This window comes from Aythya ferina (assembly GCF_964211825.1).
Source record: "Aythya ferina genome assembly, chromosome: 16".
Taxonomy (NCBI): Eukaryota; Metazoa; Chordata; class Aves; order Anseriformes; family Anatidae; genus Aythya; species Aythya ferina.
Window position 1 is genome coordinate 5,307,530 of NC_140315.1, and position 8,605 is coordinate 5,316,134.

General features: G+C 43.7%; 1 long non-coding RNA gene across 1 annotated transcript; it reads left to right on the forward strand.

Moving 5' to 3' along the window:
- Positions 1–5,756: 5,756 nt before the first annotated feature.
- On the forward strand, positions 5,757–8,324 carry LOC311445849. The gene is made up of 2 exons (XR_014698650.1): positions 5,757–5,862; positions 7,481–8,324. It is a non-coding gene; the product is annotated as an uncharacterized lncRNA (long non-coding RNA).
- The last annotated feature ends 281 nt before the right edge of the window (positions 8,325–8,605 follow it).

Here is an 8,605-nt window from a genome sequence, read left to right on the forward strand (position 1 = left end):
GATCTTACAGCACTCCTTATAAAGGGAAAAAGGGTTTGAAGCTGGTCACATTCACAGGGTGACTCTCTGAGGACTATTTCAAATGCTAGAAATTTAATGATGGCTTTTTAAAATCTAATTTTATGATGGCTACAATTACTAAAATCCACAGGGTTAAGATAGGAATTAATCATATCAGATCCATGTATATATAAGGATATACAAAAGCATGCATGTTAACATTTTAAAATTAAAATGAAGCACTATCTAAAGGCACACAACACCTCATTAATGTAACTTGAAAGATAAAATATGCCACAAACTAAATAAAGATACTTCTCCTCCTTAGATTGTGTATATTCTAGCAGTCCAAACATACGCACAGCACAGCATGGAGAGGAGAGGAAGCAGTAATAGCTACCCTTGCTTTTTCATCATGGCTATTTGACTTGTAGTGTGACTGGGGGGTGGTGGGCTCTCAGGCAGAAGTGAGGCATGGCCAGCAGTGCCCTTCTCCTTCAGCATGTCCCAGCTGAGCCTTTTCCCTGCATGGTGTACAAGAATTGTGATGTACTGCCCCTTATGCCAACTGCTCCTTTCCTTTGTGCTGCTGAATGATAGGACCTGGAGTCCACGATCTGCCCTATAGATCTGGATAGAGGTGGTCTCTGTGGCTACCACAACATTTAGCTGGTCATCCTTGGCTAGTCCTGAAGCCTGGGATGTCTTCTAATTCCCAGAACCCTGTGATCATTATTGCTCTTGCATGCAGTTTGGGTTCAGCCTGGAATGCACAGAAATCCCATCTGCCCTGGTATGCCACTGATGTTGTGGCCCTCTAGAAAAGATTTCAGGCAGTCCTGCCTGACCAACGCTGACTGCGTGGCATCATCCCACAGGCAGGCAGGGCAGGGGGAAGCACAGAGCATGGACAGATGTGGAGCTCTGGGCCTCACGCATGCTGTGGGACTGCTGAAAAGTGCAGAGAGCACATGAAGTTCTCCCCTTAGAGAAGAGCCAGATGGCTCAACCCAGAGCTGATTCAGGTTGCTACAGCGGCAAAGAAGTGTAGGTGAACTGCAGAGCTGGCTTTGAGCCCAGCCTGGGGTTTATTTCTGCACAGATGCAGCCACTGTCCTTATTTGCCACTTCCCATGCAGTACCGTGTAGAGCAATGCATTATTCTTCCCATTATTTTATTACCAGAGAATCATGCGGGAATATTCTCATGGCTGAACTCAGACTCAAGAGTATTTTGGCCTCTCAAACTTTCACTAGTGTTGACATGGAATAATTTCCCCTTTATTAATCTCTGGATTTTGTGATTCTGCAGTTGCATATGGAAAATATTAAATGCGGTAACCTGTCTGGCTTTCTATTATTTATTTTTTGTTTAGAAAACTTTATATCCACATTTCTCTGAAGCCACCTGTTCAGCCCAGGACTCTGTATTTGCACATTACCATCTGTATGCACTGCCAGGTGGCACATAAGACAAAGCATACATCTCTGCACAACTAGTAGTTAATTGCTGATTGCTGTTACTTTTATTAGCAGACCCTGCTTGGAAATTACTTTCATCATAAGCATTTTCATAAATATGACCAATTTTCAGCATTATTATTATCTCAACCCAAACAGCACTATGATGCTATTCAGTTTATAACTCTCCATTTTGAACATTTCTCTGCTAATTAGCTACTTTGCTGAAAATATTTGGCATTACCACAGACAGCAAGTCTGATGCAGGCTCTAGCCTTCATATGTGCAGTCTTCCACCTAAATCATGGGGCTATGCTGAGAAGGCTTTTTCCTAGGACACACGTACCAGAGCATCTAATTACACACATACACCTGCTTGTGCTTAGTTAGAAGCTGACATAGGTTCATTTGTAAAGACAATCTGCACTGTGTATTAGCACCTCTGCTTTTATTACCAGCACGTAATGCACAGCCCTTCAGTACACTGCACTGAATTGCTTTAATTACCTTCGTTGGGACCTGACCCTGCAAATATATTTCTCATGCTTTTATGTTTTGCCTGTGTCGCCCCATGGGAACTAGTGTTATCCTTCCCAGTGGTAAATGTGACTAGTACTGGCACTAGTGACATGATTAATATGATCAGTGGCACCTGTCTGCAAAAAAATTCCTCCGGTCTCCTCCGTGATTACTGAGTTGTGGGGATGGGATGTGTTCAGAGGTGCTGGGGCAGCCACACCAAAGTGAAGAAGCCCTCAGGCTTTGGCATCAGGAAAATCTGTGTGGCAACAGTTCCACTTTGGAGGTTTACTACACACTAAAATATAATTAATGGGACATCTACTAATTTTTGATCTTGAGGTTCATCTCAGCCATGTTCAGCATTTAAAAAAATGAGACGATGGATGCTTGATGTTGCGGAATGGTGCCAAAAATGTAAGTTTGGAGCATTCCTCCTCCTGATTTGTTTTGACAGCTATTTCATTTTCTGAAGCTGCAGTTAGAGCAATAAAAACAAAATTCACCACAGAAAAACAAACACCAGCTCCCTTTCCAGCAAAACTGATATATTTTTCAAATGCTGGAAAATTGTACGGCCAGAGCCCGCTGAATTTCCACAGGAGGTAAAGCTCATTAGCAACCACGTGAAAGACAGCAAGCAGATTATTGTGAGAAAGATGTTTGTACAGTTCCTTCAGCAGCACTTTATTTAAAGTTTCTGGTTTCTGGCACTTAGACAGCGTGTGTGACCTTGGTTAGTGACTGGTTGCTGCTGCAGAGCAGGCACCCTGAGAACCACTGCGGCCAGCCAGAGAGCTGCCAGGAAGGCATCGGTGAGGAGGAGGAAAAACTGCCATTTCTCTTCTTATTCCGCCAACAGGACATCCATTTAAGGAGGCACACGGAAGAGGAAAAATCCCTGGAGTGGGAAAAGGAGGGATGGCAGGGAGCGTGCCTGGGGCTGTGTGCCCTACGGGGGGTATCTCTCATTTGCCCCCCCGTCAAAGATTTGTGCTAAGCTGGTTGCTTAAGGACGTGGTCACTGTGTGCCAGAGGAACACAGAGGCGCTTTCTGTTATGACTTCCTGTTCTTTGTTTAGGAAAATACATTAACTGGAGGAAGAGAGTTCTCACTACAACCCTGATTACTATTTCCTTTAATTCCATCAAAATGACTTCTTCCTAGCCCAGTCTCCCCTGCCAGACGCTCTCCCCAGCCTGGGGAGTGTTTGAACTCCCTTCATCTTTTCTGCAGTTAATGTTTTGCAGATTTCAGCAAGACTCCTAGACTGTGTGTATAAAAGTACAGTTTAAGCAGTGACAAATAGAAAGCACATGCTTATTAAAGCTACATTACACAACTCAGTACTGCTTTAATGTCATCTGCTCCTAAAACAACAAACCTGTGGGGACTTGTGCCTGTGTGTGTGTCTTGGAAAAGGGAGGCAGGTCTGAGGTTATGATGACTCAGGAGAACAAGCTGGTAGAGAGATTTGGGTCCATCCAGAAAATGCCAAGACCACTGGTAGCTTGGGGACTTGACGGCCACCCTATTAATGGACACATATAGAGATTATCCATGGTGGGCTCTAGGTTGGACAGCCTCCGGCTTGCCTGAACACATGACAATGCCTTCACCATGAAAAATGAGGCAGAAATATAGGATGCTGGGCTGAGAGCTGATGCTTGCCTGATTTCCTTGTTAGTGCTGTAACAAAACCTACATGCTTGAGCTCCGGGTTAGCCTGGGTTCAGATACACGAGCCTAGGTTTCGCAGGTCAGGTTCACCTTTAATTCATCTTCCCTTTGACAGTGAGCGGAGACCCACTGGCTGCTGGTGGTGGATGCTGGCCAGATCCTCTGCCAGCACAGTGCAGGGTGAGCAGGGATGACCCCCACGGTGCACATCCTCCTCGGTTTTCATCCCTGGGGTCAGGGGAGCTGCTGGTGGGGCAGACAGCCCTGCAGAGCACCCACACAACTTCCTCCTCCTTCCTGCTCCTTCCCCCAGGCTCCCTTGGCCTGTGCCTAGCAGTCCTTGAATATTTTCAGCCCTCTAACTTTGTTTTACTTAGAGTCTGAGGCAGGTTTCACCAGGCAAACTTCTAATCTCTTTGATTTGAGCACAGAGCTGGTATGCAGCACTGGTAGCACTGACTGAGACAAATGCTCCCCATGTGAACTCAGAGACTGTGTCTTAGTTAATTTTGTCATTTTCAATTAAACTTTGCCTGTGCTTCTGTTACCACTTTGAGTCCTGCTTAGTGCTAATCGTTAATATGCATGCAAATCAAAGTGTTTTTCTGATTTCAGCTACATATTTCAAGCATTCTTTCAAAGATAAATATAATGTTTGTTTTTAGCTTCTTGTTTTCTTCTGTAACTTTTGTTGCTACACAATTGTTGACGGTTCAGTTCACTTAACATCATATCACTATTTTCATATATCTGGAATGGGAAGGGAGGAGGACAGAAAAATAGCCTGTGAAGGCACTGAACACTGCTACATGTAAAACTAATAGAAGAAAAGTGAAATAACATGGGGTATTATCACAATTTTTTTCAAAAATGCTTTCTGAAGTTATCTGTATATTTTAAGTTTCCCACAGTGATACACTTCAAGTTTTTAAAACAACACAAACATTTGCTTTGGCGAACAGCCTAGTGTAAAGAATAAAAATTATCAACACAACTAAATGGCCTAAAAAGACAAGGTATTCTCCCCAAGGAGGAGCAGAGAATGTAAAAGTAATCTGTGCAGGCACAATCCTATTCACGTGCAGCCAGCAAAAACAAATGGCTTGAGTGAGCTATCTCTTTTAAATGGAGAGATTACTTTCTCTACCTGTCCATCATCTCTCTAGGATGCTCACCTACCACCTGACTGGACTACTATAAGCACAATTAATATTTGTTTTATATCCTGTAGGTGCTTTTCCAGTAATGACATGACATTTATTTATTGCTCTTCTTCATGAACTAATAAAAAAGCCAAAGAGGCTATGGAGTCTCATGAACCACTGGCAGAAGGTTGTGAGCAGGTTACCTGAACTGTATAATGCCCCAAAGGTCTTTTTTTTTCATGGTCTGGGGCTTAGTGCATTAGCACAGATCATTGAGATCTCTCTCTCTCTTTTTTTTTTTTTTTTTTTTTTTTTCCTTCTCCATTATTTGTTCTTCAGCCTTTCTGTGAAAAGCAGCAATAAAGCTCAAACCTCTGCCACACTGAATTCTTTGGCAGCTTCTTAAAGCTGCCCGGAAACTGTTGTGAAAGCTTCTATAATCAGATAATGACTGATATACAGTGGGTGTCGATGGAAGTGTTCGAAAATAAAATGCAGGGTTGCTATAAAATGGGTTTACTAGATAGTAAATAACATTTCAAATATGCAAGAGAATCACATTCCAGCCCTGCTTTCTCTCTGTGGCCTTCATTCCCTTCAGGATCTGCTCTACTTGTGGGAAACCCAGTGCTAACTCAAACAGCTATGACTGCGGGGAATACTCACACCACTTCATACGAGGTGTAATTTAGGTTCCTCTCCTCTCCAGCCAGACTCCCTGCCTGGCTGTAACACCGCTGGGGACAGGCAGACCCCTCTGTGCCGTGCTGCCTTCCCCTGCTGGCTGTTGTCCTCTTCTCTGTACTTGCAGCCTAAGAGAGAGGGTGAAAGAAGTGAATTCACAGCTGGTGCCCCCATTTGGTGCCCATAATGAGCTGCGGTGCCCTGTCAGTGCCCCCCCCCCACTGGCTGTCTCTACCCACATTCTGTCTCTTATCCAACATCTCAGCCCAGGCTCTCTGGGGGTTGGATGTGTGCTCTGTGTCTGTACTGGGCTGAGAATAATACCCCTGGAACACAGCTTCACTCTGTGTGCTACCTCACTGCGATTTCCAGGTAAACCTGGAGATAACCAGGTGCATCGAGAGGATTGAACCGAGGCCGGGGGTGGGAAGGGATGCAGAAAAAAGCTGTGGCCCAGCCCTGGCACCACGGTGCTGTGTGGAGCTGGCACGTGGGTGCCTGCTCTGCTTGATCCTGCAGTACCTCCTCGGCTGCTGGCTCTGATAAACATGAAGTGATCTGAGATAATGTAGTCCTAATGAAAGACGGGTGCACAGAGTTACTGTAAAAGGTCTTAAGAGGCTGTTTTGTTGCCAAAAGGAAAAAAAAAATCCAATATCCACAGCACAAAGCAACGTCTGATCAAAATGAAACTGTGAGGGCGACCTTGCTCATGCAAAGGACTTGCATGAAGCTGTAGATGAATGAACAACCAGCTAGGGGAAAAATATTATTTGCCTCGGAAAACTTAACATTTGAATAAGGAAAAAGGGCTGCTGCTTATCTGTAGCAGATCACTGTGCCCTATTGAAAACACTGCTATGAATTTTTCTCTCCCCTTCTTTGAAGCTGGTCTTTTCAGATAGAGTGGGAGTGAAAGAAATGTTGTCTCATACTTAATCTCTAATCGCAATTTCAGTTTAAATAAGTAGTAGCCCTTAGCAGAGGAAGAGAAAAATGCAGTTGTTTGGAATGAATATTTGGTCTTTGAATACAGAGACTAGTGTACTGTTCACGTCTTGTGCAAAGGATTCGCATGACTTCTAAATTGTTGATAAAACAAGTTGATAAAACTTGTTGATAAAACTTTAAATGTTTTTTAACTCACAATAAAAAATTATGGTATTATCTTAGAGATAGGAGCATGAGAAGTAAAGCAAATTCAGTGGGATTTTTGCATAGAGATACAGGACATGACTGTTAAGTACTGGTGAAGGCATTAGTTTCACCAAAGTGCATAGGCTCATTTCTGACTATAAAAATGGAAAATCTATTGAAGTTAATACGAGTACTCTAATTTTAAACAGAAGCATGCTTAACTACCTTCCAGAGGCATTAAACATCTGTCCCAGTGTTGGCTGAGCTTTGGTAACAATGAAGTTACCCTACTTGATGCATTTTGCCCTCTTAGTGTGAAATCACAAATGGTTTTCAAGAGAATTTTGTGAGTTCCTTTGAATGCAAAATCCAGCTTGTAGATGTGTGGATGAAAGGCTCTGTATAAATGTCAGCCTTTATTATTGTTACGAATTTCCGGCTTCTGTTACTGAGACATTTTATATGGATCTTTTTGTGTCTCCCTGTCTGTGAGTTTGGACTAAATGCCTGCCACAAATCTCCCTGGCTTCCCCTGGAGGGGATTGCTCTAACTTGGTGCTCTCCTAACCTTTCCTTCTGTTCAGGGAATAAACCTCCCTTAAAAAAATGACCTCATAAAAATGGAGTAAACTCTGAGCTCTTTGTTTTTCTCAGGTCTAACCTCCAGGAAGACCATAAATTCATTTATTCTATAAAACACAGAGAAGTAAATCTTCAGCATAATGTGTGGGGAATTAGCCACTTAACTCCCATTAACATTAATGGGAACTGAATATTTATTTACCCCACAGCACATAAATCTTTGCCTTGTAACTTCTACAGTTTCTAACTAAAATGTTTCCATTGTTCTAAGGATCATGGTTATCCTGAAGGAGTGTTTACTAGGTTGTCAGCCTACGGGAGATATATTGGATGTTTCAGCCCTTTCCCTTCAAGTAAGCTGTAAAATGCGTTGGGGTTCTGTAATGTGAACTTTCTGAAACCTCTGTGTGATAAGCTCAGACGATTCAAACCTCCTCTGCTTGGTGCTGGTCCTATCATTCCTGCTGGGAGCTCGAATTGTTTGACATGAATAAACGTTTGTGAGTGATGGACTTCTGGTCAGCGCCTGGGGTCACGCATGGAGGGGCTGAGGCTGTCAGTGCTCTACTGAGTCTCCACCTCTTCCCGAATCTGTATTTCTCCTTTTTCCTCCAAATCTGTGTTTGTGGATTGTCAGAGAATTACACCCTCAGCTCTTTCTTCTCTACTTGAAGTGAAGATCAGGCAAATCAATCAAAGCTGATGTAGCCCTACTTTGAGGAGATTTTTCTCTTCCCCTGAGGGAGGTGAAGGGGCCGGAGCTCAGCAAGAGCTGTTGGAGGCTTCACGGTTGATCTGTGTATCTACCTGGAAGACACTGAAAAGCTCTCAGGATGGATGAGCTGATGGATGCTAGCAGAGATGAAAATGAAAGCTGCCAGTCGCTGAATGACATCCAGGCTCTGCTGTACGCGATGGCAAAGCACCCTGTGACTGCAGTACCCCAGGACTAATGGGCATACTGAAGTCATGAGTTTATACTGCATGAAACTGCTTTCCCCTAAAGCACTCTGTAGAAAGCTATTGCTCTTTTGTGTATGCATTTGAACCACTCCGAGGTAGTTAATAAATCCTCCAAATTTCTGGTTAAAAATAAATAAGTAACTATGGAAGCAGAATGGCTCCATCTTGCCTTCTATCGATTTATGAAGTATTGTAGTATAAAGCCTTCCTCTGCGCCTGAGTGTATTGGGCAAGAATCTTATTGGGCTTAAACTGCAGCTTGAGTGTTTTAGGCCAGACAATAGCAAAGGCTTCCCAGGGGTGAGGGGTGTGAAGCACAGCTGCAGGCGGCTGTCCCTAGGGGCAGGGCAGACAAACGGCGAGGAAGGACCTCTGTGGTGTAATCTGGGCTGGATGGTTGAAGAGGAGGAGATGGGAGGCTGCTCTGCCAGCT